We start from the raw sequence: 10,858 nt of genomic DNA, 5'->3' as shown, positions 1-10,858 counted from the left end.
GCAGTTCTACACCTGCTTTTACATACCGGGCAAACATTGCTAGTCTTTAAATATGTGGTCATACAGGGAAGATGGAACTCGTGCTCGCAAACCGATCGGAATACCTCATCTGTGGTCTGTATGGCTTTCTGGCACAGCGCGCACACAGGTCTTACACCTTCACCTGCCCCTTGGGCTTCCTTTCCGGGAGATCTGTCCAAACCCATGGCAAGAAAATGCTACTTATCTCGGTTGTTTCCTATCATCTATGTAGTATGGGATTGGTTTGGCAATACTACTCTGAAAGTCGTGACTATAATTCGTCCTAACTTTGTTTTATTCAACTAAAATTTCGATACTAAGTTTTGATACCAATAATGAACTCTATGACCGACGCTCGCGCACCACAATCTACATTCTACTCTTTTTCGATATCTCCTTTGAAAGGTTTACGTTTAGTTCGAACGCGACTCGCATCTACGGATCGACACTGATTCCGACAGTGGGTACCCAGATTGTTCGCCGCCGGCAGCGGACAGTAACCGATAATAAAACCTGATCTATCTGTTTTCCAGCTTCCGACAGCTAACTCTGAGACCACCGTCAGTAATTCTGGAATAAATCTCTTCTCTCCATCGTGGATAGAGTAACGCTCGAAAGCAGAATATCTATGTTCCAATGCGCTGGAGTCGAAGAAAACTTTTACTTAATAGGATGGTGTGAACACTAACGCGGTATTTCCCGCAGGGTCAGGCGGTCGACATTCGTCATTCTCGCTCTGCAATTCCACTGAAGGATTTAGCCTACGTCGCTTCTAGTTAATTGAGCCTCTTCTTGCTGACTGTCATCTGGGGTCAGAAAGGAATAACTCTGCTCCTTTATCTGGTTTCCACTTCAGATGACTAGTCCGCAAGGGATAGCGAAAGCACTTTAACGGAAAAGGAAACTTTTGTAAACGCGGAAAAGAAAATTTCTATCTAATCATCCACGGGTCCAACCGAGTATTTGAATCTACCCTGTCGGGCCCCACGTTGGGCGCCACTTATGAAAATTTCTTTAATCATTTAATAAAATTATCTTTTTAGTTATAATATTATTATAACTGTAACGTGTAACGCTCGTCTACGCTAGACGGACAGGAGGGGCGATCTGCAAAGGCGGGGCACGCTTTAAATGTTCCGGCTCTAGCTCGTCGGCTTTGGGGTGGTGGTTCTTGCGCGTACAGATCGTCTCCATTTAGCAACACTATCACGCGATAATTTTAACGATTTATTTTCCTAAGAATTGAGCGTGCTGCGACTATACGGTGCTAGAACTACCGGTAGATCGACGAAAAGATAAAAGAAACGCTCCGTAAAGAATAGGGGAGAGTGCAGAAGAGAAGGAAGGAGAAGATGAGGGAGAGAGAGAGAGAGGGAAAGTAGAAAGAGAGGGAAGAGTGAGGGAAAGAGGAGGAGATATCGGTTGCTATCCCACGGATGTCAGTGTGGTAGCTTATTTTGCCCGCCCAACCTATGACCATCTTCCTCGAAACCGGAAGTTTCAGATGGCCCCTTTAGCTAGATCGCGGTTACACGCACGCCGGCACAGAGTTCATCCTTTTGTATCTTTATCTAAATTCCATTATATATTTGTTCGATAAACGATCAAAACTAATATATTCAGCGATGGCATATTTTTCTAATTCTAGAGATCTACAGCGAGTATATGTATATGAGAGATTCTGAGGCGTATATAAAGTGATATGAGGTGGGGTTAATACTTAAGGTGTATCTTAAGGTTAGCAGGGTATTCCTGGCACAAATTCATTCAAATTTTCTTTCAATTCGGTTGCTTGTATACAACTGGCAATATAGGATATAGTGAGGAAAGTGTAAGATTGCTGCTATGCATTAGCGATTTCATCGTAAATTCGTTTCTTATTTACTTTTCGAGAGCTTAGGATTGGGCGCGCCCGCTAGAACCAAACGAAAGTCGCAGGATTTTACTCACGCAATTACGTTTCTCCATCGGCGAAAGATCGATCTTCCGGCAACTGCTGAAATAGAACGTTATCCTTTTTCTTTCGTTTACATTAGTGCTTTCGAGACCTTTGATTTTCCTCAGGCGGGGTTAGATCTAAATCCAATCAATTTCTGTTTTGTTTCGGGTGCTTTTTAGATTTCTTACAATTTCCTCTAAATTCTTTCCAATATTTCATATAAATTCTTAATTAGAACGGGTACAACTAGTATTTAAAGCTAGATCTTAGGAACTTCATTTGTTTGTTCAAAGGAACGATTCTAGAGTCTTATTCATGGGTTCGAGTCTCTGTCGGATTCGACGGAATGGCCTAACTGATATTTAAGCTAAATTTTAGGAGCTTCATTTGTTTGCTCAAAGGAGCGATTCTAGAGTCTTGTTCATTGGTTCGAGTCTCTGGCGAATTCGACCGGATGGCCTGCAGCTCAATTACTTTTTAACTGGGTTGGGCGAATCGCATCGGACTGCCTGCCAAGGAGAGGATAGGCGGGACTGAAATCAGGGTCCGAAGAGCGTATTTATTAATTTTAATTCTGCTGAGCTGCTCTCGGGCCGTGTCTTTCTTCAACACCGGCTTTACTGCGCCATTTTTGAAACACGGACCGAGATCTGGATTCTACGTCGACGAAACTCTATTAATACAGGGGTCTGTTGAAGCGGGAACGGTAGATCGTATTTTCTTTGCAAGTCTTTAGAACATTAAACGTTGCAGGGCTCGAATGCGCCTGGTTTTGCCAGCACAAACTCCTCGCCGGGCGACATGGGCGCCGGTTGGGGACGGGGAGCGGCCAACGGAACGAGAACATCAGCCCACGAGCAGTGGACGCGGTCTCGGCTTGTTGATGCGGCACGTGGAATCTACGGAGCCTCTCGGCGGATCCGGGAAAAACGATGAACCAGTATGCTGACGCCTGCGATTTCCAGGCGGGTCGAAGTACTCCACTTTGCTGGTCACTTTTTGGTGCCGCAAACGTGGGGTGCCTTACGGCGCCTTAGCACGTGTCGCGCTAGGCTGGGGCGCGTAAGGCGGCGTCTTCCCGAGGAGCTGGTCCACAATTTCCGCAGGAAATCTTTTGCTGCGGAAAATACGAGTTACCTCTATTAGATATTCGCCCGGAGAACGGGGATCGACATTTATCTTACCGCAGTGGCGGCGGTATCCGTGGATGTACACAGATTAATCCAGCCTCTGGCGGTTCTCGGGGTTAGAACGCCCACAGAAGAGGTTGCTCCCGCAGAAAACGGCCACACTTATAACCCTTCCGGCACTGTACACACTTTCGACTATATTTAGTGGAATTAGGCGCGGATGTAAAACTTTTCACTGATTGGAAAAAACACGACTCGTCGGCTTGATTATCGCACAGGAAAAGATCGAAGCCGGAAACCTGCTCTGGCCACTTGACATTTGCATGCACTCTTGCATGGGGAGGTTACGCCCTCTAGGTTGCCAAATTGGAGCAACCCTGACCTCGGCTGATTTCGATAATTGTCAATCTTGCGGTCAGCTGCCCAGGCAGCTGATCGGCAGGCACCTTCCAACACGTACAAAGGCGATTCATGCCCCCTACAAAGCCCCCCCACCAGATCAGACTAGGGGTGGTTACATCTCCTAGACTGATACCGCATGAAGCGACTTGTTATTGTCGTATGTCCTTTGCGTGGTAGTTACCCAGCAGGCGTCCTTGCAGATCTTCCAATTCGTAGTAGGAATTACCTATCTTCCTAAGGACACGGGCTTTTAAAAAAGCAGGCCCAAACTTGGCGTTGTAGCCGGACTGAAAACAACTTTGCTTAAAATTTCTTCTAAACACTTCTTGACCTACTGCGAACGTTACTTCGCTGGACCGTAAATTGTATCGCTGCTCGTTCAGCTTGTGACTTCGTTGCATTTGCTTTCCAGCGCTCTGGCGTACTATTTCAAAGGAATCTTGCTTATCGAACCACATCGATCGATCCTCTAGCATGTTCAATTTTCTTAATAACGAATATGTCGAACCACTCGTAATCATGTGTTGACCGAAAGCTAAATAATACGGAGTCGTTCCTACGCTGGCATGTCTCGCCGATCTTAACGCACACGCTATTCTGTTTAAGCACTCGTCCCAGTTTTTCTGGTCGGGTCGTATGTAAGCCCGGATACCAGCAATCACGGAACGGTTTACCCGTTCGGAGGCATTCGCCTGAGGTGAATGGACTGCCGTCAGGGTGTGCGTTACTTTGAACTGGGTCAAGAGTTTTCGGAACGTTTCAGATCGAAACTGCGATCCATTATCGGACACGATAGTTTCGGGTACACCAAATGTCATGAACAGCTCTCCATCGAGGTACTTGACCACCACATCTGCGCTAATTTTCTTCACCGGTTTCAGAAATACGTATTTTGAGAAATGATCGAGCACAATAAAAATGCCAATATTCCCGCTTCTGGACCGGGGATAGGGCCCCAAAAAATCAACGAATAGCCTTTGGAAAAACCGGTGGGTTTCTGGTGCTTTCCCCAACGGAGGTCGGAGAATGCGATTCGGAGCCTTAGTCATTTTACACACGTCACAGGAGTTGATATGCGCCTTGACATCCGAAACCAAACCTGGCCAAAAGTAGTGACGCCTTACGCGTTCGATCGTTTTGTGGATTCCTCCATGAGCAGCTAGCGATCTATCATGCGCTCGAACTAGGATATCCGGAACCAAACTCTTTGGCACCCAGAGCTTCCAAGCATACTCGTCGTGGATTTGCTCTCCAGACAGGTGCTCTGCACGACGGAATACGAAGACGCCGTCAGTTTTCAAATCAGGCAGCTTATCCCTATTGGTTTCTACTCGACTAACTAACTCGGTGTACTCGGGTGACTTGAATTCTGCCGATTCCAGATCCACCAGCGATCCTTCGGGTGATTCCAAAGCAGCCACCATCTCTTCATTAACCCGCGACAAGGCATCAGGAACCACGTTCTGAGTACCTTTACGATGCTCAATTTTGAATCGGTATCTTTGCAATCCCAGTGCCCATCGAGCTAGCCGAGAACTGAGGTCGGTATTAGACATGAGCCATTTTAAGGACGCGTGATCCGTTATCACGGTGAATTCGTGCCCTTCTACGTACGCTCTGAAATTCTTCAGTGATACTATGGCGGCTAAACATTCTTGCTCCGTTACTGTATAATTTCGTTGAGCTTTGTTTAGCTTTTTTGAGACATAAGCGATCGGACATTCGTCCCCTTCTTCAGACAGCTGCACCAGAACTCCCCCTACTCCTGTTTTGCTAGCATCACAGTGGATGTAAAACGGTTTCGTGAAATCAGGGCTCCTTAATACCGGGGCTTCGCAAAGGCACCGCTTCAATTCATTGAAGGCTTCTATGGCTTCCTTTGGAAACATAAACTTCCTTTTGGTTGTCATGACGTCGGTCAAGGGCGAGGCGAGTGACGCAAAATTTGGTACGAACTTGCGATACCACCCACACATTCCTATGAAGCTTCTCAGTCCCCTCAGGTTTTTCGGAACTGGGAACTCGGCAATAGCCTTTATCTTGTCGGGATCGGTTCGGACTCCTCCGTCTCCTATTATGTGCCCCAAATACTTTACACGGCGCATGCAGAAATGGCTTTTACTGATGTTGATCGTTAATTTCCCACGCCTGAGTTGCTTAGCCATCTCTAATAGTACTTCTAGATGTCGTTCGAAATTTGAAGAAACTATCAACAGATCATCTAAGTAGATGAACACTTCGTTTCGAAGGTTACAAGGAACTATTTTGTCCATTAATCGTGACATGGTACTGGTGGCGTTGCACAGCCCGAAAGGCATCGTCTTGAATTGGTAAAGGGGACGCCCAGGGACTGTAAAGGCCGTCTTATCCCGGGACTTTACATCCAACGGTACTTGCCAGTACGCATCCTTCAAATCAAGACTGGAGATGAATTCTGCTTTCGGCAAACGGCTCAGGATCCCGTTAATCTGAGGCAAGGGATAAGCATCCTTTTCCGTGAAACTGTTTACTTTCCGACAATCCAAACAGATGCGGATTTTTCCCGGCTTGGAGACCAACACTATTGGCGAGGACCAAGCGCTGTCTGACTCCTCTATTACTCCCAATTGGATCATCCGGTCTATTTCCGAGTACATCGCCTTCTCTACAGCTGGCGAAACAGGGAAATGTCTTTGTTTCACTGGCCTAGCGTTCCCCACGTCGATAACATGTGTTATCAAGTCGGTTTTTCCTAAACCTTCTTGAGCAAATGAGGGATAACACTTCAGAACATTGGATAACTGATCCCTTTGTTTCGGCGTCAGCACGTGCTGTTCAACCCCGCTTGTCTCCTGGGTCAACATATCTATTTCGGACACTCGCAACTGACTGGGCAACAGGTCATACAGCTCCCAAAAGTCAATTCCTAGGTATAGATCATGTTTGAGCGAAGGAATTAAGTATAAATCAAGAGACTTCTTCTCGTCTCCATATTCCACGTCCACTCTCATAATTCCCACTATCTCTTGAGCCTTACCATCCGCCGTTTTGGCTTTATCATTGATACGTTTGTATGGTGCATCGGCAAGAACTAATTCCTTAGCCAACTCGCCTCCAACACAACTGATAGAGGCTCCGGAGTCTAACAAGCCATAGACGGTTCGATTGAACAAACGGATTGGTAAGAACGGACGAGGATCCCTCTTTATGTCGGAGAGCGCGCTCAGATACTTAATTCCTGACCGGCATTTCTTTACCTTTTGCCAAAACCGAGTCATTCGCTTCCCTTTTCGCGATCTTGTAGCCCCTTTCCCTATATAAAACTCAATTCCGGTATTTAAATCGTCCAATCTGGTTGGGTCTGTGCAATTCAACAGTGAGCTGTCGTTGCTTTTTTGTAGGTCTGGGTAAGTCGTGGTCACTACTGGTAGTGGAAGTACATCTAATCGGTATTGGTGCCTTGATGGCGTAGCACACACGAAGTCTTCTGTTTGAACGGCAACTTCGGCGTGCTGAGCTTGGAGTTTTTTGAACATTTCTCGCAACTGGGCTTGTATGTATTAGAAGCACCACAGCCATAGCAGAAAATTCCCCGTTCAGAAACACAATCTTGATATCTGTGTCCCGTCTTCCGACAATTCCAACAGATCAATGCAATTGCGTCTACTTCCATCTCCCTTTCACTCTCTGAATATTCTTGATCCTCCATGTTCTGTTTTAGCTCCGATATGTCTCGACGAAAAGGCATTGTTTTCGCATACCCATGCGAAGTTTTAACGTCCTCTAAGAAGATTTCGCGTCTTCGACAAATTTCCCTGAGCTCCTGTACCGTTCTGATTTCTACGTTCAACAGTTCATGGCGAATCTCCGGACGCAGGTTATTCTTCAATACCCGAACCAACTTCCGAATGGTCCAGGGTACCTCCAACTGATCGGTCAAGCTAGAGATGCTATCGTAAAACCCATCGAAAGTCTCGCTTGCCTTCTGCTTCCGGTTTCGGATCAGTTCTTCGATGTCAACGTCATCTTTTTCTTGGCGAAATTGCAGTCGTAAGGCAGCACATAAAGTATCCCATTGAACTTCAACTACTGCCTTGTGATGTCGCCAGTAGAACTCGTTAGCTTTTCCTTCAAACAAAACACTCACATTCCGGCAAAGCACGGAAAAATTTCCTTCCAAAGTTTGATGGGTCAATGCCTCTACTCTATATATGAAGTTATCTATCGATACCCCGACTCCCGAGAACTTAATTTTCCATCCATTGAGTATATGGACCACTTTGTCCGGTCTCTGGGATAAATCAGAGAAACCGCTTCGCAATGGTGACGGATGACCTATGCTTTGGGGTGCTTGTCTATGGCCAGGACCAGTTCCCTCTCCATAGTTAGTTGCTTGCAACTGCTCGGACAACGGCGTTGGAGAACGGTCTAACGCTGCGGTGACAGTGGACTGACTTGAGGTTCGGGTTACCTGTTGCATTGAATCAACTACCGAGCTTTGAATCAGCTCTGCTATTCGTTTACTTAGCGAAGCGAGCAATCTCTGTTCCATTGCCAACAGATCTATATTTTTAGAAGAACTCGCTTCTTCTCCCCCTTTTGCACGTTCCTTGGACTGAGCGCGAGTATTTTGCGCTACTACCTTCGGCACAGCCCCGCTTGCAGTTCTACACCTGCTTTTACATACCGGGCAAACATTGCTAGTCTTTAAATATGTGGTCATACAGGGAAGATGGAACTCGTGCTCGCAAACCGATCGGAATACCTCATCTGTGGTCTGTATGGCTTTCTGGCACAGCGCGCACACAGGTCTTACACCTTCACCTGCCCCTTGGGCTTCCTTTCCGGGAGATCTGTCCAAACCCATGGCAAGAAAATGCTACTTATCTCGGTTGTTTCCTATCATCTATGTAGTATGGGATTGGTTTGGCAATACTACTCTGAAAGTCGTGACTATAATTCGTCCTAACTTTGTTTTATTCAACTAAAATTTCGATACTAAGTTTTGATACCAATAATGAACTCTATGACCGACGCTCGCGCACCACAATCTACATTCTACTCTTTTTCGATATCTCCTTTGAAAGGTTTACGTTTAGTTCGAACGCGACTCGCATCTACGGATCGACACTGATTCCGACAGTGGGTACCCAGATTGTTCGCCGCCGGCAGCGGACAGTAACCCATAATAAAACCTGATCTATCTGTTTTCCAGCTTCCGACAGCTAACTCTGAGACCACCGTCAGTAATTCTGGAATAAATCTCTTCTCTCCATCGTGGATAGAGTAACGCTCGAAAGCAGAATATCTATGTTCCAATGCGCTGGAGTCGAAGAAAACTTTTACTTAATAGGATGGTGTGAACACTAACGCGGTATTTCCCGCAGGGTCAGGCGGTCGACATTCGTCATTCTCGCTCTGCAATTCCACTGAAGGATTTAGCCTACGCCGCTTCTGGTTAATTGAGCCTCTTCTTGCTGACTGTCCTCTGGGGTCAGAAAGGAATAACTCTGCTCCTTTATCTGGTTTCCACTTCAGATGACTAGTCCGCAAGGGATAGCGAAAGCACTTTAACGGAAAAGGAAACTTTTGTAAACGCGGAAAAGAAAATTTCTATCTAATCATCCACGGGTCCAACCGAGTATTTGAATCTACCCTGTCGGGCCCCACGTTGGGCGCCACTTATGAAAATTTCTTTAATCATTTAATAAAATTATCTTTTTAGTTATAATATTATTATAACTGTAACGTGTAACGCTCGTCTACGCTAGACGGACAGGATGAACTCTGTGCCGGCGTGCGTGTAACCGCGATCTAGCTAAAGGGGCCATCTGAAACTTCCGGTTTCGAGGAAGATGGTCATAGGTTGGGCGGGCAAAATAAGCTACCACACTGACATCCGTGGGATAGCAACCGATATCTCCTCCTCTTTCCCTCACTCTCCCCTCTCTTTCTACTTTCCCTCTCTCTCTCTCTCCCTCATCTTCTCCTTCCTTCTCTTCTGCACTCTCCCCTATTCTTTACGGAGCGTTTCTTTTATCTTTTCGTCGATCTACCGGTAGTTCTAGCACCGTATAGTCGCAGCACGCTCAATTCTTAGGAAAATAAATCGTTAAAATTATCGCGTGATAGTGTTGCTAAATGGAGACGATCTGTACGCGCAAGAACCACCACCCCAAAGCCGACGAGCTAGAGCCGGAACATTTAAAGCGTGCCCCGCCTTTGCAGATCGCCCCTCCTGTCCGTCTAGCGTAGACGAGCGTTACACGTTACAGTCCGCAGTCTGCGCCGCGGATACGCGGAGTCCCAGCTGGCGGTGGTCAGCTTGCCCTTCTCCCTGGGCCAAGCGGTCCTGAAAGGCGGCAAGTTGAGGATCGGCTGGACCATATGTAGGATCCGGGAAAGAGATGGACTCCCAAGGTGCTACCGATGCCTGGAACCCGGGCATATCGCACGGAACTGCAAGAGTACAGTGGTCAGGAGTGGCTGCTGCATCAAATGCGGGGAGAAAGGGCACAAAGTTGCCGAATGCAAAAAAGAGCCTGCGTGCTTCATCTGCTCAGCAGCTGGAAAGAAGGAGGTCACGCACCAGGCAGGAACTAAAAACTGCGAAGCGGGGTCGGCAAAACCAGGACGACATGCAGTTGATTCAACTCAACCTGAATCACTGCAGGGCCGCACAGGATCTCCTGACGTAGATGGTGCGCGAGCTTGGCTCTGAGGTGGCACTCCTCAGCGAACCACATAAGGTGGGCAGCAGCAGCGATTGGGCCACGGACCTTACTGGCAAAGCGGCCCTGTGGCTCTGTGGCGTCGACGCGCCACAATTGCGCGACACCAAGTCGGCAGACGGGTTCGTCCGAGGGTATGTAGGCGGCATATGGTTCTACAGCTGCTACCTGGCACCCAGCCTCTCACTGGAGACCTTCAGCCGCAATATGGACGAGCTGAGCTGCGATCTGCGAGGACGGAACAACGTCGTAGTCGGAGGTGACTTCAACGCCTGGGCCCTTGAATGGGGGTCCTCCCGTACAAACGCCAGAGGCCGCACGGTGTTGGAGGCTTTTGCCTCTCTGGACGTCGTCCTTCTGAACGAAGGGTCCCAACAAACTTTCAGCAGGGCAGTTGTAGGGTCGACCATCGATCTCACCTATGCCAGCAGCACGCTGGCCCGGCACGCCCGATGGAGGATCAGCGACGTATATACTGCCAGCGACCACGAGGCCATACTATGCACCCTGGGCACCCTTGCCCGATCGAGAGGTACCCCGTTCCGGCATAGGAAGGCGTACCGCCAGGACACGCTGAGGGCCCAAGCCTTCGCAAGCGCCCTTGAGAGCTACTCTGCAAACGATGCAGACGGAGCCAACGATATGGCGACCAAATT

At 47.7% G+C, this 10,858-nt stretch overlaps 1 long non-coding RNA gene across 1 annotated transcript; it reads left to right on the top strand.

The window, feature by feature from the left end:
• The first annotated feature begins 388 nt into the window (after nucleotides 1–388).
• LOC117189723 lies at nucleotides 389–2,365 on the top strand. The gene is made up of 2 exons (XR_004473520.1): nucleotides 389–481; nucleotides 555–2,365. It is a non-coding gene; the product is annotated as an uncharacterized LOC117189723 (long non-coding RNA).
• The last annotated feature ends 8,493 nt before the right edge of the window (nucleotides 2,366–10,858 follow it).

Source organism: Drosophila miranda (assembly GCF_003369915.1).
Source record: "Drosophila miranda strain MSH22 chromosome Y unlocalized genomic scaffold, D.miranda_PacBio2.1 Contig_Y1_pilon, whole genome shotgun sequence".
Lineage (NCBI taxonomy): Eukaryota > Metazoa > Arthropoda > Insecta > Diptera > Drosophilidae > Drosophila > Drosophila miranda.
This window is presented reverse-complemented; position numbering and strand designations above follow the sequence as displayed.